Here is a 22,998-nt window from a genome sequence, read left to right on the forward strand (position 1 = left end):
GATGGTATCCAATCCCAAAAGATTCATAAAGAAGAGATTTCCCAGCAACAAAAACCGAAACTGGCAGGGGAGTTACAGCTCTGAAAAGGTGGTTAATGAACCGAAAGCTGAGGAGCACAAGAAGGAACCGAAGGTTGACGGCGACTCTGGAGTGAGCTGTTTCTATTGTGGAGGGAAAAATCATTTTGCTAAGGACTGTGTCCTTAAGAAAATGGCTGAAAAAGATAATGGGAACGATGAGGAAGCTGTGTTGCAGAAAAGATTGGATGAGTTGAGAAAGAAGAAGTCTGCTGCTAACCCGCTTATTAATGCTCTTGTTGTGCAGGGTTCGGTTCTAGGTGATGAGTTCGGTAGCACGGAAGTTTGGTCTACCGACTCAGAAGACGAGGAAGTGAGGTAGCCTACTCATGGAAAGGCGTTCATGTCTAAGAAAGAAAGCAGTGGTGGTAAATGCCTCATGGTTTCTGACGTATCTCAACTGAGGGGATACAATACCGATGGAGGCAATGATGGACAGAATGCAAAGGAGGACATGTGCTTTACAGCCAAACCGCTCAGCCAGCAGTTCAATGAGCTTGATGAACTGATAAAGAAGGTACAATCTGTTTTTATTTCATGCAAAGTACCATCATCTTCTTATGAGAAAGAACTAAAAAATGTCAATACAAGAATATCTCATCTAGATAGTAGCTTAACTCAAACTCGGGTCACAAATTCTAACCTAACTGATCAACTGAGCAGGGCAGCGTCGAAGAGTGAGGCAAAATGTAGCCGCCACGTGAGGTTTCTTAGTGTTAGATTCTTTAGTCTATGCTTTAAGTGTAATTTATCCCTCATATTTCAATAAATCGAGTGATCATTCGACATAATCTTCATTATTGTGTTTGTTCTTATTTTCCGCATCTTGTACATCAAATCTCAATTAGTGAGGAGCGGAGAATGTGGATAGAGTTAAAGGAGTCAGAATTAGTTAAAGTTAAAGATGAAAACATTTATTTACAAAGAGACAATTTGAAATTGTTAAAACAACAAAATGTTTTTTGTTTAATTGCTAAACGTTTGTACTCTAATATTACTCAGCTTCACTTGGATTGTGAAATAGGCCAAAGGATTCACCGCATGATTTTGCCCTTCCTAGAGTTTAAGGAAGATGAAATCGATGCTGAAGCTTATAATTGTGAGAGTGTGATATCGTCTGATGATATCAATCCCACCTACATGTATGGACTGGACAAAATTGAGTCCTTCATTAAATCCAAAGACCACAAGCTCATGCTTAAAAATCTTTTGGATGAAAATGACAGACTTAAACTGAGAACCGAAACCATACAAAGATTTGACTATTTAAACGCCAACGTAAGGTCAGAAAACAAAATTGATGTTGAAAATGCATCTGAGCTTAACGAGGACGACAATATGAGTGAGATTTCTGTAGAGGACACGGTTGACTGCTCAGAATTTATTAAAACCGAGCCAAAAAATCACAAGAATCTAATTTCTGAAAATTCTGTAGAGTTCGCTCGGTTGTCCCATCAAAAGTCCCTGAAATTAGTTGAGAAAGCTGTTGTGTATCAAAAGGTCAGGACTACTCCAAATCAAGTATACAAGGTAACAGGAGTAACCGAACATCAAACAGCTGAACTTGCAGCCATTGTAAACGAAGACAATGCTGATGGCTGTGATGAGTACTTCTGGGAAGCTCCTATTGATAATGCAGACGAAACCATTGGTTTATCTGAAAGAACTTCCTGGAAAAGCAAAGGAAGATACATACCCGAACCGTTGAATAAGCCAAACAACTTCAATGAGCCGAGCACCAGTGGTACAAAAGACACTCCTCAGAAGAATGTTCACTCACCAAAAGAAGACATTTCTTCGGCTCCTTCAGCTCAAAGTAAAACTACTGCAGTTCAAAAGGAACCAGCCAAGGAGTCAACAAAAACGAAAGCAAATGTTCATCATCAACCTTCTCAGATGAGGAATAGGAAGATAGAAAGGAACAATAGATACAGGAAGAACCTTTCTGAAAGGAAACAATTCTGGCGTTCCCAGAATGCATATTTCACTCATCAAGACAAGAATCTAAAGTATGAAAACATTCCTGCAGGAAAGCTTGACAGTCACAAAAACCGAAAGCCAAGGTTCGGTTCACAAGAAGATATCAACCGAAAGCCAAGGTTCGGTTCACAAGAAGATATCAACCGAAGGCAGAAGTTCGGTTCTGAAAAGGATATCAACCAGAACCAAAGGTTCGGTTCCAAAGGCAGCTCCAACCGAACGCAAAGGTTCAGTTCTGAAGAAAAAAGAAAACAAAACTCTAAGGGTGTTCCCTCCAATAATAAAAAACAAAAGGGTCACCTAGAGTCTCCTTCCAAGTCTAACTCTTCTCATTCTTCTAATTCTTCCTCATCCACTGTTTCATCTCGATCTCGTTCTAAATCTGATTCTTCTTATTCTCGAAAATCTCATTCATCAACTGAGCAGAAGTGGATGCAGAAGGTCAATAAATCCACACCAGAGACCGAATCTAACTCTACTAATCTTAACAAAATAAAAGTTTACACCATTAAAAGGAAAGATAAAACAACTCTTGTAAAAAGAACTTATCTTGTTGATATCTCTCTCATTGCTCCTGTTTCCATGCAAAGCTCACGTGGACCCAAGAAACTTTGGGTTCCTAAATCTGTATAATTTTTGCAGGTTATAAGTGACGAGCAGTTCGATGAAGAATGGTACATCGATAGTGGCTGCTCGTGTCACATGACAGGGAGGAAAGAGGAGCTTAGGGAATACAGATCTCTTGCAGATGGTGGCAACGTCAAGTTTGGAAACAATTCGTTCGACACTATAAAGGGATACGGGATGATAACCAATGGGGACTTCTCTATAAGGAAGGTGGCTTATGTGGAAGGACTCCAACACAACCTCATTAGTGTATCTCAGCTGGTTGGAGGTACAGGTCTCAAAGTCTCATTTGATGATGAAGGTTCAGAAATCATAGAGAAAAAGTCTAATAAAGTGATTCTCAAGTCAGAGCGAAAGGGTGAAATGTTTCCATTAAACATAAAACCCATCAATGGAAACCCAGCTATATGGTTGTTGTCAAAAGCGCAATCCGACGAAAGCTGGTTGTGGCACCGAAGATTATCTCATCTTAACTTTAAAGATATCAACCGTCTTGTTACAGGAGGTCATGTAAGGGGCCTTCCATTGCTCAAGTTCGACAGGGATCATCTGTGTGCTGCATGTGAAATGGGAAAGCAGAGTCGTCAAAGTCATCCATCTATAATCAACACAAAAGTTGTTGAACCACTCGAATTAATTCATATTGATTTGTGTGGTCCTTCATCTATCGAAAGCATCGGTGGTAGCAAGTATATTCTTGTTATCGTTGATGACTTTTCACGATTTACATGGGTGTTCTTTCTAAAGCTCAAATCTGAAGCGACTCAAAAGCTGAAAATGTTTATCAAGCAAATTGAAGTACAGCTCAAGAAGGTTGTTCGCAACATCAGAGGCGACAATGGTCTCGAATTCAAGAACAGGGAGTTTGAAGAGTTTCTTGCAGAAAAGGGAATCAGTCATAATTTCTCAGCTCCCTACACACCACAACAGAACGGAATAGTCGAAAGACGAAACCGATCCTTGTGTGAAGCTGCCCGAACTATGCTAAGTTTCGCTTCTTTACCTCTTTATTTTTGGGCTGATGCTATTTCTGCTGCTTGCTTTACACAGAACAGGTCATATCTCAACAAAAGGTTCGCGCTCACCCCATATGAGATATTGAACAACAGGAAGCCAAATGTGAAATTTTTCCATGTGTTCGGCTCAAGGTGTTTCATCTTCAACTCTAAAGAACACCGCAACAAGTTTGATGTCAAAGCCGACGAGGGAATATTTCTGGGTTACTCGCTCACATCCAAGGCTTACAGGTTCCTAAACAAGCGTTCAAGAAAGATTGAAGAGACGTATTATGTGACCTTTGACGATAACTATGTCAAGAAGCTACAGGCTAAAGAAGATATCACTGGGGAAATCTTTCCTCTAAATGGCAAGATTACAGTCTCGGTCGCCAATTTATTCGAGACATTTCTGGAGCTCTTTGACGAACCAGAGAACGCTTCACTTTCTGAAGCAGGTGCAGCAGATAACAAGGTTGATCACATGGAGCAGATTGTCGAAGACGCCGCAAGGAGAATGTATGAAGAAGCAACAATCCCTAACAACTCTCCTTCCAACGACGCTCAAGTCGAGGGGGAGCCAAGTGCTCAAGTTGAGGGGGAGCCAAACGCTCAAGTCCAGGGGGAGCCAAATTCCACAACTTCAACCGAAGAGGCCTCAACACCAGGAAGCTCAGGCCCACTAGAATTACACGAACCTCGTGTCTTCCAAAGTACACCAACTGAGGTGGAACATGATGATGTGACAGTCGGTTATGACAGCCAATCTGAGCTAGACGAAATAATTAATGCTGAACTAGACCCAACCTTTGATCCAAATTACCCTCCTCTTATCAAATGGACCAGAGATCATCCTGTCTCTCAAGTAGTAGGGGATGTATCTGAAAAGGTTCTGACCCGATCACAACTGAAAGCAAAACAGACTTCCTTATTTTCAAAAGTTGAGTTTTGCATGTTCAACTCATTCGTATCAAAAGTTGAACCAAAGACAGTTAACACTGCTCTCGATCACTCTGATTGGGTTCAACCAATGCAAGACGAGCTGAACGAATTTGAAAGGAACAAATTCTGGCGCCTAATTCCAACTCCTCCAGATGCTTCGGTTGTTGGTCTCAAATGGGTTTTTAGGAAAAAATTGGACAAGGAAGGTAATGTTATACGGAACAAGGCTCATCTGGTGGTAAAGGGATATTGTCAGGAGGAAGGGATAGACTATGAAGAGACTTTCGCTCCAGTAGCTCGGCTAGAATCTGTTAGAATATTTCTAGCTTATGCTGCCCACAAGAACTTTGAGGTTTTCCAAATGGACGTCAAGTGTGTATTTCTCAATGGAGAACTTGAAGACACGGTGTACATGGAGCAACCTCCTGGGTTCGTAAACGAAAGGCATCCAAATCATTGCTATATTCTGGATAAAGCTGTGTACGGCCTTAAACAAGCTCCGAGAGCCTGGTATGAAACGCTTACAAAATTTTTAAAGATGTCTAAATTCAAACAAGGTTCGGTTGACCCAACCTTCTTTCGCAAAAAGGAAGGTAACCACCTTATGATAGTTCAAATTTATGTCGATGACATCATCTTTGGCTCCACGAATCCCAGCTTAACGGCTGAATTCAGAAAGCTGATGGAGACTAAGTTTGAAATGAGCTCAATGGGTCCAATTAACTTTTTCCTTGGTTTAAACATAAGACAGGGACCCGAAGGCATCTTCATTAATCAGGAAGCTTACACGAAGACTCTCCTAGCAAAGTTCGGTATGATGGGAGACTCAAAAGTTAAAGTCCCAATGGCATTCGGCACCAAGCTTACCCCAACCCTAGACAAACCGGCTGTTGATATCATGCTCTATCGTCAAATGATTGGCTCATTAATGTATCTAACCGCCAGCAGACCTGATATCATGTTTTCTGTTTGTTACTGTGCCCGATTTCAGGCAAACCCACGCGAACCTCACATGCTTGCAGTGAAGAACAACCTACGCTACCTCAAGCGAACCACCTCCTTAGGTCTATGGTATCCTTCCAACTCAGGCTTCTTTGTTCAAGCCTATTCTGATGCTGACCTTGGTGGATGTGGACTTGACCGAAAAAGCACAACTGGTGGCTGTCAATTTCTTGACGGGAAGTTAGTTAGCTGGCAATCCAAGAAACAAACGTGCGTGTCGCTATCCACAGCCGAAGCGGAATACATTGCTGCTGCATCATGCACATCACAAGTGATTTGGATCCAAAGTCAACTTCGAGACTATGGACTCAATATGAAGAAGATCCCTCTATATTGTGACTCTGAAAGTGCAATTAGGATCTGTCATAACCCAGTGCAACACTCCAAAACCAAACACATAGCACTAAGGTATCACTTCATCAAAGATCACGTAGAAGATGGAAACGTCGAAGTTCACTTCGTAAGAACCACTGATCAACTGGCTGACGTCTTTACAAAAGCTCTTCCTGAAGCATCATTCAATAAAAATTGCAAGGACTTGGTATGATGGAATCAGAATCAGTACCTCACGCTACCTCTCAAACATAACAACCGATCGTTCGGGTTCGTTTAAACTATCTAACCCACTCAAATATAGTTTCTCAATGTTGTGTATTGCATGTACAATTCTGTTTTTCCTCGGTTGATTCAAAAAAAAAAAAAAAACCAAAGGTTCAGGTTCGGTTTTTCAAAATTTTCTAGAACCGAAACCAACCGAACGTTCGGGTTCGGTTTTTCAAAATTCTTATCAACCGAAACCAACCGAAGGTTCGGGTTCGGTTTTTCAAAATTTTCTAGAACCGAAACCAACCGAACGTTCGGGTTCGGTTTTTCAAAATTCTTATCAACCGAAACCAACCGAAGGTTCGGGTTCGGTTTTTCAAAATTTTCTAGAACCGAAACCAACCGAACGTTCGGGTTCGGTTTTTCAAAACTTTTCACAACCGAAACCAACCGAAGGTTCGGGTTCGGTTCATCTCAAAAATTCCAAAATTCTTTTTATTTAATTGTTCGTCTATAAGGATACACTTAATGAAATTCCTAAATGTCCCTAGAAGCATGCTGCTGTATGTGTCTCAAGCCTCATAAGATTTTGAATAAAGGCCTTCATGACCTGGTATACACAAACCTTGTCTTCCCAATAAGGCCAATTCATTTATTCTAATCGTGAGCTACCTCATTCTTTTCTCACATGAGTTAAGAATTTCCTGCTTGGTCCTTCTTTTCGCAGTAGAGGTACTTTTGTTCTCTTACAACATCTCTACATCACCTCTCCACTACACTCATTCCATCATGGTAACCCTTGAGACTCTCAGCACTTACCACTGAGGTTTATGGTTGCACAACATCTACGTTTATGATCTTAGTTTTGTGTCACTACGAACTAAGTGAAACCCAAAATTCAACACCTAACGAATTGACGGTGAACAATTAAATTGTTCAAGTTTTTACTAAAGAATTGATGAAGGTACCCCATTAAAATCTCCAGTGTTATGTGATTCCTATGAAATTGTTACAAACCCATAACTTTTCTTCCCTTGGGATCTTGTTCTTATTTTTCTTTCTGAGATTTTATTTTAAAACCAGTCGTTTTTAGCCTAATTAAAAGAAGCCTTTCAACATTTCTCTATAAATGGTTGATCGTAATTTTAACAGACATTCTTTTTAAATCCTAAGTTTATTTTGTCATGTGGCATTCAATGCGCGTGGTTAAACAGTAACGGCTTGTCCCTATGAAACGGCGCTTATTGGGCGGCGTGGTCCTAGGAATCTGACACTCTCTCTCCTACGTGATCATCGCCCGTCCCAACTGTCATCCATAAGAGATTTGAAACGATCTTTCTCTCTCTTCTCACCCACTATAAATAGCCCGTTACACCTCCTTTTACCTCTTTACCACTCTCAAAATTTCCAAAACACAAACACTCCCATACAGTTTCCTGTTCATCATCTTCTTCACACCTGCATCAATGGCTGACTCCTCTTCAGTTCATGCTACATCCCAGATTCTTCCCATCTGCCCACAGCAATGCTTGGTCATTGATCTTAACCCAAAGGCATACGACCCTTACATGTCGCCGGTCATAGAGTGCTTAAAGTATTCACAACTTGTACCAGCACTTTCCAGAATCGAATCGGTGCCAATGGCGGCCCTATCGCAGGTCTACGCGACTGCATATTACGACAAGGCTGTCGACCGGGTATTTTTAGAGATTGGAGACCACAAAACCTCCGTTTCTCGCCCACGTTTCTGTTCTTTACTCGGCTTTGCTTCTGACCCATCCAGAGTCCATCCGGAGTCGATACAAATTGGTCATCTGTATAACATGTTTTACAACATGGGATACACAGAGGTTCTTACATCAGTTGCCAGATTCAAAAAGTCTTGCTTACCGCCTCAATGGAACGGTTTATTTACAGTCCTGTTCAAGGGACTGTCGGAGAGAAGTTCAGGTTCCGACGGTGCCAGTCGTCTGTTCCTCACCATTCTGTATGGAGTTTATAATGGGATCAACCTGGATTACCGGTTTGTTCTATGGCAACAACTTATTCAGAGCCTCTCATCTTCATCCAGACACTCTGAAGTTTCGTTGGCCCGATTCTGGATACTGATCACTAAATGGGCCATGGACAGATTTGACGTTCCCACTGCTGAAGGTGCATCGATGTCTTCTGTTGGTACTTTCCACACCAAGAAGATAATCATCTCAGATGCGTCCAAATTCTCATTTATTGGCTCTATCCCGGAGTCCATGTATGGTAATGTACCTTCGGATAGCAGGTTGATTCGGAAGCTCAAGGAGCTAACACCATCTGGTCCAAGGGATCTGACCCCGGACATGCTCAGATCTATCCATGATGCAGATAAACCACTGAGCAGAGGTAAAAAGGCGGACAAAAGAAAGCAAGCCACAAAAGCTTCAAAGGGGCCTTCTCCTAAAAAGAGGAAACAGACAAAAGCTGCCCCTTCCCCCCACCGAAGAAGAGGAAGACTCAACCGAAGTGAAAGCTTATTATACCCTCATCTTCGAGTGACTCTGAGGGTGAGAGTTCGGATTCTGACGACTCTCAAGGGGATGCATCTCCTCAACGAGGTAATACACCACCTCGATCCCATACCCCAGAGATTGAAATACCCAATTCCCCAATTCCTTCCCCTCCACAAATCTTTACCACTACCACTGAATCACCCCATGTAACCGAACCTCCTCAAACAAAAACCCACACAACCGAAACTATACCTTCACCTACTCAACCTTCTCCTACTAAACCCTTCACACCCCCAACCTCTCCACCCTCTTCATCTCATGACAATGCATCTGAGGGTGAAAACCCTTATCTCGGGGGAGAAAACATGATCTTTGATTCGGTCTACTATAGTCCGTTTCAAGTTCAAAGTGACGAGGAGGATGATGCCCCAGTCACTAAGAAACATCTCAAACAGCTCAACGAGAAGATTGATCTACTTCTCGCCTCCTCGTCTAACCAACAATCAACCATGTCTGAAGCTGCACTTCAGAAGATTGTTGAAGCCTTCACCAGGGCTCAACATGATTCAGCAGCCTCAGCGACTGCTGCAATTCAGGCATCCACCCGAGCATGTGAGGCTGCGACCGAAAAAGTCGATAAACTATTTTCTGATGCCTCTGTCCTACTGCAGTCCATGCAAGAAAGTGCAGATGCCACAAAGGCATCTTTGGAACCGATTGTCCAACAATTGGTCACGTTTATCTCATCGGAGTTGCCATCGTTCGCAAATCTACGTCAAACCTTAAGCGACGACAACTCGGCCTTTACAGCCTCCATTGATGCTCGTCTCGTCAAGCTACAAGAAGATCTGACATCCGAGCGTTCTTTAATGGACGATCTGGCATTAAAAACAACTGCACTTGAAGTCAAGACCACTCAACTCTCTCAATCCCAACAAGAGCTGGAAGATCTTCGCTCTGAACGGGAGGTGGTCAAGACGTGTGTTTCGGATGTCCACGCTGTTATCTCAAACATCCTGGAAGCACATGATCCAATTTTAAACTTTTCGGTGAGGCGATCCCTTGCTGAAAAGCTCTCTCCAGCCATCGATCTACTTAACAAAGTCGAAGGCCTCCCAAGTTTTGTGTCCATTCCGAAACAAGGGGGAGATGAGAAGACAAGTTCAAAACCACCTCCTTCCTCCAAAGCTACTCACACAACTGAACCATCTTCAACTCATCAAACTTTAGGTTCGGGTGTGAAGAACAAAGGTGAAAATATAGCTGAGGACGAAGATGAAGAAGGCGACAAGGAGACTATTGCCGATATTTTGAAACGAAAGAACAGTCGCAAGGTTGGTGAAGATGCCAGTCGTGAGGCGCGTGAGGCTGCCGAAGCCGAACGCAAACAAAAAGAAGCCCACGATCTCCTTGAGAGCCGAAAGACTCTCTTCCCTGCCTGGTCCAGGGAACGCTTAATCAAAGAGGCCATTGAAACACCCAATATCTTATGGCTTGAGCCGGTTATATCGTTCGACTGCAGCAACACTGTCGATTCGCAGTTCGATATGCCGCTGACTCGAAAGGCGTTCATCTTCCACGTCTTCTCTAATATCTTTGAAGTCCCTCACCCGAACGCTGAGCTTGACAGGGAGCTCATTGACTTCTATCTGACGGCTGCTCGTCCACAATTCCTTACATGGAGCGCCCAGAAGATTGTAAACGTTCGGGTGCTAAAACCTTATACTGAGGGACGTTTTATAAACGTTCGGTTCAAATTGATTCGGGGATCTGCAAAATCTGCTCATCTTATCTCTCTGGCAGATCTACCGAATCTAAATCCTCATGATTGGATCGTCTTGTATAATATCCTTTTGACTAATGAAGCTGAATATGGTCCCATTCTAGAGCATGTCAAAAGGATGTTAATCTGCTACATCATGGAGGTTGCCCTTATGGATCAGGAGGTCACCACAGTCTTCAAGAAGAAACCCAAGATTGCTCCTGTGGGATCAGCCAGTGATCTCAATCAAATGCTGCTGGGCAAGATTGACCCAAGACGTAACACAGTTATGTTCACTCGAGCGGAAGGACAGAAATGTCTCTTCGCTTTAGCTGACAAGCATCTTTACACCACAACCTGCTTGGAGCATGTGCTATTCATTGTCAAACGGTGTAAAGAGAACTCGGCCGATGATGTCAAGTATTTTGAAGATATGATTAACTGGTACATCCGGTTTAGACAGACCATTCTTTCAATCACCAAGTGTCTGTTTAGTACCGTGAAGAAGGTACCGGTTTCGGCTGCTGGCCCAAGTAATTAGTAAAGATCTCGCTCCAAATTGACGCAAAGGGGGAGATTGTTGGGCTTTATAGATTGCGTCTTTTGGGCTCGTCTACTTATATTATTTTGTATACCGGTTTGGGCCTGTCCAACCGTGAGTCTTTTATGTTTTGTATATAAGCTTATGCTTGCATGCATATTAGGTTAAGGTTTAGAGATCTGAGAATACGATTTTTCCAGACGACTAAAGGTTTCTTTGATCGTTCTTGTAACCTTCCAATCCTCTACAGTTGATGTTCTTAATCAAGCTCTTCTGAGGATTTTGTTTTAATCATTCGACACGTTTGATTCATTCTTATTCTGTTCTTTTACTGTGTTCATATCGTCATTATTTACTTACTTGTTCAAGATCTAATCGATCTTCATAGATTAAAAGACAGTTTAATCTCATCAATAAGTGATCATATAATCCTCTGTTCTAGATATCAGTCGAACAATTACATGGAACAATGTCTTACTTATTGTCCAACAATTTGTTTCCCGATTTCTGATTTGTTTGACAAAGAACTTAATCGAACACATCAATTTATTTCTGACTGGGCCCGGTACATAGGTGAAAACAAAATCATCCAGGGGCCCAGATAACAGCTTCTAATCCAAGAAGGAACAGATAAACTTGGACTCATATGTTTTCTCTACTACTTGTTGAATCATACACAAAAGCATGTTTTATAACATCGAGTTACCAATACGTTTTTGTACAATCAATGCATAACCAATTCATAGGCAACAAATCATATCTCTAGGTTTAAGGACTTATATGATATTACTGTCTCACGATCACTCAAGATAAAATTCCATGAAGTGATTCCGGTGAGCGTGGGTTGATTCCAATACTCAGAACTTATGAGCACTCATGAAGTGTTGTCCTATAACTTTGACACCTACAACCAATTTCACGACAGTCTTAATTCATATCTACTTCCAACATATGACTGACTGTGGACAATTTGAATAATATGTAAAACAAAACATAATATTCTGGAAGTTAAAACATGCAATAGAAATTATAGCAAATGATTGACCAAAGATAGCAACACTTTACTCATAAATAAACACAACTTTTATTCATCATCAAATGTCAATTACACTTTACAAATTTCAAAATTATCTAACTACTAAAACTAATATCATCCTTGAACCCTATGCTCCGAGCATGCTGGAGATGCTTAACCCTACTTAGTCCCTTCATGAGGGGATCTGCTGGGTTCTCATCCGATGATACCCTCTTTGCAACGAGGATTCCTTCCTCTATGTGATGTCTGATAAAGTGATATTTTCTGTCGATGTGTCTAGACTCCCGTGATCCCTTGGTTCCTTGGCTAAGGCAACAACACTTTCACTATCACAGAAAAATTTCCATAGGCTCCTTTATAGCTGGTACTACTCCAAGGTCTCCAATGAAGTTCTTCAACCATATTGCCTCATTTGCTGCCTTGCGTGCTGCTATATACTCTGATTCACAAGTGGAATCAGCCACTGTCTCCTGCTTGGATTTCTTCCAAGTGATTGCTCCTCCATTTAAGGTTAAGACCCAGCTTGACTAAGAACGGAAATTATCCCTATCAGTTTGGAAGCCAGCATCACAATACCCTACAGCTCTCAAGTCACCACTCCTACCGAGGGTAAGGACCCAGTCCTTAGTCCTGCGCAGGTACTTGAGAATATTATTTACTTCAATCCAGTGAGCCTTGCCAGGGTTCCCCTGATACCTGCTAACCATGCTCAAAGAAAAAGCTACATCAGCTCGAGTGCAAGTCATAACATACATGATCGAGCCTACAGCTGAAGCATAAGGTACCCGACTCATTTATGCTATTTTAGACTCAGTACTCGGACTTTGAGCTTTACTCAATCTAGCGTTACACTGGATAGGTAACTCTCCTTTCTTGGAGTTTTGCATGCTGAATCTCTTCTGCACCTTGTCCAAGTAGGTACTTTGACTAAGTCCAATTAGTCTTTTACTCCGGTCTCTCAAGATCCTTATCCCTAGAATATAGGCAGCTTCTCCTAGGTCCTTCATAGAGAAACACTTCCCAAGCTAGGACTTAACTTCCTGCAAGGTTGGGATGTCATTTCCTATGACTAGTATGTCATCCACATACAATATCAAAAAGCTAACTATACTCCCACTAGCCTTGACATATACACAAGATTCATCTTCACTCATAGAAAAGCCAAATTCCTTGACTTTTTCATCAAAGCAAAGATTCCATTTGCGAGGTGCTTGATTTAATCCATAGATGGATTTCTCAAGCTTACACACTCTATTAGGGTACTCGTTGCTGACAAAACCATCTGGCTGACTCATGTAAACATCTTCAGTGAACTTTCCATTAAGGAAAGCTGTTTTGACATCAATTTGCCATATTTCATAATCATGAAATGCAAAAATAGCTAACATAACTCTAATAGACTTAATCTTGGCTACTTGAGAAAAGGTCTCATCATAATCCACTCTAGGAGTTTGAGAAAAGCCCTTTGCAACCAGTAGAGCCTTATAAGTGTGTACATTACCATCCATGTCGGTCTTCTTCTTGAATATCCATTTGCACCCTACAATATTACGACCTAGTACATTCTCAACCAAGTTCCATACTTGATTGTCATACATGTACTGTATCTCGCTATCCATTGCCTCTTTCCATTTAGCAGACTTGGGGCCTATCATGGCTTCCGTGTAACTGTTAGGTTCATCTAGACCTACTAGTGTCGCATCACTAATAAGTGTCTCACCTTCTGTAGTAATATGGAAACCATAGTAATGCTCAGGTGCATTCCTAACTCTCGTGGAGCGCCTCAGAGGTACAGACTCGTCAGTTGGCTCAACAGGAGTTTCCTCCTCAAGTTGAGTGCTAGGGTTTGAAGTTCCTTCACCACTTGACTCTTGAATATCTTCAAGGTCAATTTGCCTCCCACTGTCTCCTTGGCTTATAAACTCTCTCTCTCTCTTTCTCTCGAAAGACTCCTCTTCTTGCTACAAAGACCACATTATCACTGGGTCCATAGAAGAGGTAACCAAAGGATCTCTGTGGGTAGCCGATGAAAATACACCTCTCGCTTCGGGGTTCTAGCTTATCATGAGTCTTGAGCCTCACGAAAGCCTCGCAACCCCAAATCTTGATGTGGTCTAGTTTGGGTACTTTACCAGTGCACATCTCATGAGGAGTTTCGGCAACTTTCTTTGTAGGGATTAGATTAAGGATATGGGCAGCAATCTCTAAGGCATACCCCCAGAATGAGATTAGTAGCAAAGCTCTACTCATCATGGAACGAACCATATCCAACAAGGTTCGATTACGCCTCTTAGCTACACCATTCAACTGCAGTGTTTGTTGTGAGACAATCCCACATTCCCTAAGATAGTTAAGAAACTCTAAACTATGATACTCACCACCTCGATCAGATCGAAGCATATTAATGTTCCTGACCAATTGATTCTTGACATCCTATTTAAATTCCTTAAACCCTTCGAAAGTCTCTGACTTATGCTTGATTAAGTAGACATATCCATATCTACTGTAATCATAAGTAAAAGTAAAATAATAACGATTAGCATCCCTTGTGGCATGTTTGAAGGGTCCACACATATCCGTGTGTACAAGATCCAACAAACCTTCACCCCTCTCACAAGAACTAGTGAAGGGTGACTTTGTCATTTTTCCAAGTAATCATGATTCGCAACTATCATCCGACTTTAGGTCAAATGACTCCAAGACTCCATCCTTTTGGAGTTGGCCTATGCGTTTCTTTCTTATATGTCCAAGACGACAATGCCATAATGATGCTTTATCCAAGTTATTATTATTATTTACAGAATCAATACATAATACATTATTTCCTAAGTTATCTACAATAGACACAACTTCATACACACCATCACAAGGTAATGCTTTAAAATAAAGAACATTATTAAAGAAAGCATTAATCGAACCAACTTCATTATCAAATGAAAAGGTAAAACCTTGTTTATACAATGCATGAAAGGAAATAATATTTCTTGCCATTTTTGGCGAGTAACAACATTTATTCAAATCTAAACTAAACCCACTACTTAGCGATAAAGTATAAACTCCAATCTTGGTGACAGATGCAACTTTCTTATTCCCCATAATCAAGTTTATTCTTCCTTGCTCTACATTCTCACTTCTTCTTAGTCCCTGCAAATCACAACAAATATGAATACCGAAACCGGTATCAAGGACCCAAGAGTTAGAATAGGGTGAGTTATTAGATATGATAGTGTAAATACCTACATGTTTGGGTTTAACATTCCCATCCTTCACATCTTGCTGGTACTTTGGGCAGTTCTGCTTCCAATGTTCCTTTTCATGGCAATAGAAGAATTCAGCCTCTTTTGGGTCAGCAAAAGGAGTGATGAAACCTTTCTTGGTTCCATTTGAAGAGGAGCCTTCAAGGGTCTTAGCCTTGGTACCCTTCGAGGGGCTCTTCCTCTTCTTACCCTTCCCTTTCCCGATTGCCAAGATAGGGGTGGAATTGGTAGGAGTAGAATTAGTAACAACTGTCTTACCATTAAGACCACTTTCCACAGTCTTTAAGAGTCCTTGAAGTTTGCTGAGTGTGACCTCTTCCTTGTTCATGAGGTATGTCATGCGGAATTGATCATAACTTGAAGGTAAGGTGTGCAAAATGATATCTATTGTAAGCTCCTCGGGGAAGTTCACATTAAGCTTCAGCAAACGGTGCACAAACCTTTGCATTTTCTGCATGTGGCCCGTGATGGGTTCACCATCCTTCATTCGCGTTGTTATCATGGAGGAGATGATTTCATACCTCTCTTGTCGAGCACTTTGATGGTATCTTTCCATCAAGTCTTGGTGCATCTCATAGGGGTAGAAATCCTCATAGGATTTTTGGAGTTCTGCTGTCATGGTAGCCATCATGATTCATGCCACTTTGGTGGCATCCCTTTCATGTGCCCTAAAGTCAGTAATCTCCTGAGGAGTAGCAGTGGCCTCATCAATTTCCTTAAGCTCCTTATCGAGGACATATTCCTTGTCCTCGTAGCGAGTAATCATTTTGATGTTTCTGATCCATTCATTAAAGTTGGATCCATCAAAAGTGACTTTCCTACACAAGTTCCTAAGGGTAAAGGAGCCATTAGCATTAGAGCCCGAAGCAGCGTTGTTTGAAGACATCTAAAAGAGAAGAAAGAAAAGATTAGTTTAGATGTAAAGATAGTCCTTAATAAAACACCCAAATGTAATATTAAGGCTAGGAACCAATCACAATATATTATACTTAGAAGAGGTATGCCGTAATCTAAGTAATAACATATTTGAAAGGTAGGTGAATGACGATTCACCAATTTCCACCAAAAATGAAATATTAAAATATTAAGTTTTAATTTGGTTCTTAGAATTTCCTAGATTCTTTTGAGATTCAATGAACTTTTCAAAGGCATGTTTCAATCTCGAGTGTGCCCTCCAAGTTTTGTGACTGGGATACCGAGGATCACAAAATGAGGTGTGAAGTAACCATGCAAATTACTTGGTACCCTTAATGTTTATTACTCAATCGATGTGCCGGTTAACCACACGCGCTCCACCGACCTATAATAAACCTTAAGTCACCCTTTACCTACCTTTTTAAGTCCAAGTTAGTGTGCCGGTTAACCACACACGCTCCATTAACGACTTAAACAAAGTCTAAAGTGTAATTTCATGGATTAGCACCTTATTCACATTTTTCCTAAAGTAACTAAGATTGGGAATTTAATAAAACATTTAGTTACTTTATAATAATCATCGCTCTTAATGAGGATTTTAAGTCATTGTCCTACCCATTCGGCTAACGACCCTCCACCAATCAAGGAAGCGGTGGGTGAGAGTGGACACCCATTAAGTTGCCATTTTATAGGCAACAACCTTATACCCCCTTATAGATCGGCTTCATGAATGAGGCCTACTTTCAGTAAAACGACTTGATATTATACATATATAATAATTATTAACTTATAATATTATAAAGTATAAGGGTTGAATTTTTACTTTTAAAATTCTAAGGATTGGAACTAAAGTTTTAATCAAGACTTTACTTGTTCCAAAACTTGAGGGCAAGTTTTGTAAACTTTCAAACTTTTCATTTCTGATAACTTATGAGTTAATAGAGTATTAAAAATGAAGACTCTTCATTTTTATAACTCATGTGTTCTTTTAATGGTTTATAAAACAAAGTCACTTTTGGTTTTCCATAACTTGAGGACAAGTTATGACTCCATTAAAACACATTATGATCATGAATTAAACTATCAAGTAGGTTACAAAAAATTCCTATGATCATCTAATTTTCATAAGTTCAAGAACATGAATATGAAAAATTTCAAGAATCAAAAATTACACTTAAAAACTTGTAATTTTGATAATTGTCATTGTAAATGGATTAGCAGAAACATTACACCATTTAAAACAAGTTTTAAAACACCAAAAAAATTTAGGGTAATGTTTCTAGTCCATTTCTAGCAACAAAAATCGAAATTCTAAAAACTGCAGCCTCTACTCGTCGAGTCCAAGAACAGACTCGACGAGTAGCTTGCATTTGTTCATGGACTCGTCGAGTCCCCCCTGGACTCGGCGAGTTCATACAAGCAGAAAACAGAAAACTCGATTTTTTCAAGCAGTTTGCACAAAAATCAACAAACAAGCCTAGGCTCTGATACCACTGATGGGTTTTGAGCATTCTAACACTTCCTAAGTGTACATGCAACCCTAATAACCTTGGATATATGTTTGTCTAATAGTCATGCAAAGTTGTTTTTCCAAGGTTATGATCCTATCTAGCATACATGGGGAGCAATCTTTTCTTTGAATAAAAGATAGAACTACATACCTTGTTGTTGAAAGTATTCCTTGAAACCTTGTGAGCCTAGCACCTCAAGTGTGATGCCTCAAATACTTCACACAACACAAAATGCAATGAAAAAAGTTGAGAGAAACTCTAACACTTTTAAAAATCAGCGAAGCCCTCTTATTTCTTAGTGTAACCGATTTTGAGGAGAGTTCATTTGCTTATATAGTGTGTTGCATTAGGTAAACCCTAATGTAACATGACCCTTCATTTCATGATCCATGGGTTAACTCCATGGAGCATCCTATGGGTGGAACCCAACTTGATAATCCATGGAGCCTCTTAGCCCACTATATAAGTTATGGAAGACTTACATAATCTACCCATATATCTAATTAGTTATCTTTTGATCACTTAATTAATTCTAAATTAATTATTGATCAAAACTAATTAAATAATATTATTAATATATTAGAACTTATAATATATTAATAAACCATCAGTGTTATTTCTCTCATTTCAGTTTATCCAATTACATGGTGCCATGCAACCCAAATGGACCATGCCGGGTTGGGTCAAGTACATACCAGAAATAGTTATGGACTCAGACACCTTATCCAACATCTCTAGCCCTGTCTCTCAAACATGCTGCTGCATATCTCTCCTTCGACCCCTCGGGGCAGAAGCTAGTCAACTGCGCAGACTCAATGTTTGCAATCCATCTCCTGGAGGCTATGGGGTCCTTCGCCCCATGGAAATCCGTCACACCACTACTCGTGAAGTCCTTAAAGGACAGTGTGTGTGAACCTGACTGGCTGGCCACCATGTCACTCCTGAACGCCCGCAGGCAATCCTCTATCAACTCCACAATCCCTTCCTTGATCGACCCGAAGATAACTGGGGTCGCATCAAGGATGCCTCTGGTGATCTCTGACGCGATGAACTCGTGATGCTATTAAAGTTTCTTTTAATCTATGAAGATCGATAAGATCTTGAACAAGTTATGAAAGCAATGACGATATAAACACATAATAATTATAGAACAAGAATGAATCAAACGTGTCGAATGATTAAAATAAAATCCTCAGAAGAGCTCGATTAAGAACATCAACTGTAGAGGATTGGAAGGTTACAAGTATGATCAAAGAAATCTTTAGTCGTCTGGAAAATATCGTATTCTCAGATCTCTAAAACCTTGACCTAATATGCATGCAAGCATAAGCTTATATACAAAGCATAAAAGATACACGGTTGGACAGGCCCAAACCGTAATACAAAGAATTATAAACAAACGAGCCCAAAAGACTCAATCTTCTAAGCCCAACAATCTCCCCCTTTGCGTCAATTTGGGGCGAGATCTTCACTCTGTCTTCAAAGCAGATGGCTTCTTTACCATTTGAAAAATTTTCGGTATCAAAGCCAGAATATGATGCCTGAAGGTAATATACCAACGAAGCATGTCTGTAAAGTTCTTCTTATCTGCTGTTGTGTTCTGTTTGCATCGGTGAATGATGTTGATGATGTGCTCCAGACACTCTGTAGAGAACAGATGCTTGTCTACCAACGCAAACAGAAACTTGTGCTTATCACCCCTTGTGAACATAACTGTCAGATTGGAAGAATCGATCTGCCCCAACTTCATTTTATGGACATCTCCGGTTTTGGAAGTGGGCTTGACAGTTGGTTTCTTGTTCATCACCTTTGCTATTTCCTGATCCATAGTGGCGAGCTCATGGACATAGGAAGCCAACATTCTTTTAAGATGAGAAAGAATTGGTTCATATTCTCTCTGGTTGGAGAGAAGAATGTTGTATAGCAAGATCCAATCGTGGGGGTTCAGACTGGGAAGATCTGCCAGAGAAATAAGATGTTCGTTGTTGGCAGTTCCTCTGTTGATTTTGAAATTGACGTTCACAAATTTCCCAGCCTGGGTTGGTTTCAGTACCTTGACTTTAATAATTTCAGATAGAAATCGATAAGCTCCCTGTCAACCTTCGGGTTCGGATGAGGGACGTTTGCAGTGACATCAAAGCAGTGAAAAGTGAAGGCTTTACGCGTAATGGGCATGTCGAACTGCGAGTCTCTGGAATTTTCACACTCAAAAGATGCAATCGGTTCCAACCAATAAATAGAAGGAAACTCAATTGCTTGAGTGATGAGTGTGTCTCTGTCCCAATCTGGGAACAGAGTCTTTTTAGCTTGAATAGCCTCCTCATCCTCCCGGATTTTCCTTTCTCTGGCTTCTGCCTCACGAGCTATTTTCAATGTTTCATCAAGCTCTCTGTCCCGTTTCTTGCGTTGAAGAGCTTCAGTAATGGTTTCATCTGATTCTGATTCGCTCTCAACTTGGACATGTTTACCAGAACCCGAAGCTACATTACCCTTCGGTTCTGTTTTGGACATACCTTCCTCTCCCCCTCGTCTCGGAAGAACAGGCTTCTCCGAGACACCCTTCATTTCACTTAGGATAGTGATTGCCGGAAGGAGTTTCGCCTGGAGATGCTGACGAATAGTGAGGGTTAGGAAGGGATCATGGGAGTCAAGAACACCTGTTAACAGATTTTTAACGTCACCAGCACAACTTTGAAGAACTGCCCGTTGAGTTTGAAGCAAAGTGATTTCTTGTTGAGCTTGGGCCAGTTGGACTTTCTGTAAGTCAATAGTCGCCTGGTGCTTGATAACTTCTTCCTTCAGGGTGCTCTCGGCTGCCAGAGAGGCAAAATGTGAATCCAAAGATTTGAGAAGTGAAGTGGATTCAGTTTTGAGGTCAGCACGCAGAGCCTCAAATTTCCTGGTTTCTCCCTGAAGGGTGGCTGTGAACGAGTCTACTGACGCTTGAAATTTGGAAGCATTAGAGTCAGCATGAGCCTTGAGAGAATCAAGAAAGATCTAAGTTGTATGAACAACCTCAGAAACTTCCTTAGTGGCTTTGGAGCACGAGGCCGCTGAATTCTCTACGGCGTCAGTAGAACGATCCAAGGCTTCGGTGTAAGTCTGGATCGCTGACTCGATAAAAGCCTTCAACACAGCACCCCCATAGGCTTTGCTGTCAGCCAGCAGACTGTCGAGTTTGGCGTGAATCTCTTGAAGTTGCTGACTTGACACAGGGGTATCAGCATCGGTGTCGGTAGGGATCCGGTAAGGGCTGTAATAGATGGAATCAAATTCTTCATCATCACCCCCTAAGGTAGCACCGGAGTTGGAAGATGGAGAAGGGGAGGATTGAAGATTGATGACCGGGGTTTCAACCACAGAAGCAGCCCCCGTATCAGATACGTTGACCGTTACTGGTGGTTGGGTTGTGGTGATGGTGATAGATTCTGTGATAATAGGTTGGGAGATAGAAGATGAAGGTTGAGAAACGGTGAAGGGAATAGTAGTTTCGGTTGAGGTTTGGGGAATTGATGTTGGAACAGAACTTGAGATGTTCTGTTTGGGTGATTGGGTTGGGGTTGGAAATTTTGGGGAAGTAGGAGGAGAAGGTGATTTGGTAATTTGGGGAGATTTAGGTGGGGTAGGTGAGTTTTGAGGAGACGAAACGGATGTAGTTTCGGGTTGAGGTGAGTTTTGTGGAGACGAAACGGGTGTAGTTTCGGGTTGAGGATCAACGTCTTCTGTTTCGGATGGTGCATTCTGTTTTGATTCAGAAGGAGATCCTTTGGCTCTTTTAGCCATCTTCTTGACCTTTTTCGTTCTGGGCTGAGAAGGTGCCTCTGCCTCGGATTTGCGTTTGGAGGACCTTCTCTTTTTCTCCTTTTGGGGTGCGGGTTCCTTCATCTCAGCCTTCTCCTTTTTGCTCACTCTTTTGCCCCGGTTAGCAGGCTGATCCACAGCCTCAAGAGCAGCACGTTGTTCCTCGGAAAGAACCCTAGGAGGCAGGGGGGTTCTGGAGCTGTAGTCCGCCATAATCTTGCTGTGGGGCGTGACGCATCTGTACATGGACTCAGGAATTAGTCCATAGTGTAGGAACTTACTTGGATCTGAGAGAATGATTTTCTTGGTGTGGTATGTGGCAATTGAAGCCGTAAGAACATCCTTCATGACAGGGATGTCAAGAGAATCAATGGCTCTCCTGGTGATGAGGGTCCAAAACCTGGCGCATGAAATCTCTGAGTGCCTGGCGGTAGAGTTGAGACTCTGAACCACTTGAGACCAGAGAATTGACCCATAGTCAAGATTAATGCCGTTGTAAAGACCGTACAACATTGTAAGAAACCCTTTGCTGGTGGTATCGGAACCACCACATCGCTCCGCTAAACCCTTAATTAAAAGGGTAAGCAATCCATTCCACTGAGATGGAAGACATGATTTCTTGACCTTGGCAATAGATGTTAAAACATCTGTATATCCCATCTCATACATCATTGTAAAGATTTGGGCGGTGGTGATGAAATCTGGTGAGATGACAGAAGCGTCCACGGCAAGCCCTAGAAGAGAGCAAAACCGTGTTTTGGAAACGGAAGTCTTCTTGTCGTGAATAGAAAAGTAGATACGGTCTTTGTTTCTGTCGTAGCTAGCCGTGGAGTAGGCTTGAGATAGCAGGGACATAGGAACGGACTCCACCTGCGTCAGTGCCAATACCAATGGGGAATATTTGAGGCATTCCACCACATAGAGCATGTATGAGTCATAGAGAAATGGAGACAACTCTATGATCATGTTCTGATTTGGTTTGATTGAAAGAAAAGAAGAAGAAGCAGATTGATCATGAGCAGAAGAGGAAGTCGCCATTGTTGAGTTTTTGGAAGAAGATGAACAGTGGTAACTTTTTCAGAGAGATAATGCTTTGAGAGGTAACTGCCAAAGAACACGATCACGTCTTATTTATACCGTTCTCAGGAGAGAGAAAATCGTGATGATGAGGAACCCAAAACGTCGCCTGTAAAAGCGCGATTAGAAGTTATGGTGTATTCAATGAATACGTCAGCACACGTGGGGTTGAAACGAATCCTTTGCACGCGCCCAAATCTTTTTCGTACCGTTTGAAATCCCTTGTGCCCTTGTTTGGTTACAACTGAAACTTAGAACCATGTGCCAAACAGCAATTAGAATGTGGGAAAAAAAAATTCCGTGCATAAGAGTGTGAAAGACAAGGAAATAAATCAAATGTGTTTGGAAGTGCGTGTTGTCTTAGATAAAAGACAGAAGGCAAAAGATTCCGGGCAAGAATCGCTTCCTTCAGAGCCAAGAGAGACCTGAAGTGTTTGTGTGGTTT

The sequence above is a fragment of the Lactuca saligna genome, chromosome 7 (assembly GCF_052625555.1).
Source record: "Lactuca saligna cultivar CGN05327 chromosome 7, ASM5262555v1, whole genome shotgun sequence".
In the NCBI taxonomy this organism is placed as follows: Eukaryota; Viridiplantae; Streptophyta; class Magnoliopsida; order Asterales; family Asteraceae; genus Lactuca; species Lactuca saligna.